The following is a 529-nucleotide window of genomic DNA, read 5'->3' on the forward strand; positions in this document are numbered from 1 at the left end:
GATAAACACCTGCTTGACCCGGCGCATGCACATTTAGGGGCAACTCGGTAAAACATCTCATCAGCAATTTATTCATTAATGACACTCAGTCCTAATTCCTCCGCCCTAACATAGTTCCGAAAGCCAGTGATACATGTATTTTGTTTTATTGATGCACAAAGTTTGTAAAGTTGTTTACCCATATTTTTTTTACTCGAATCAGTCTAATCATTATACATACTTCTTTTTTGCAATCAGATTACAAAGTAAGAAAAATGAGAATGGGTTGGTCGAATGAATATCTTTAGCCTTTTGTTGTAGATCGGCATCTCTGCCTGCTCTCGCAGAAAAAAGGCATACCGAGAAAATATGGGGCCGTATGTCGATACAAAACGTATTGTTGAAATATAAAATATGAGTTTAACGTTTCCTCTAATCATGGGTGCGATCACGGGGGGGGGGATGGGGGGATAGTATCCCCCCCCCAATATTTCAAGTGGGGGGGATGGCCTGTATTATCATCCCCCCCAATAATTTAGGGTAGAAAAAT

Source organism: Lytechinus variegatus, chromosome 6 (assembly GCF_018143015.1).
Source record: "Lytechinus variegatus isolate NC3 chromosome 6, Lvar_3.0, whole genome shotgun sequence".
Classification (NCBI taxonomy): Eukaryota; Metazoa; Echinodermata; class Echinoidea; order Temnopleuroida; family Toxopneustidae; genus Lytechinus; species Lytechinus variegatus.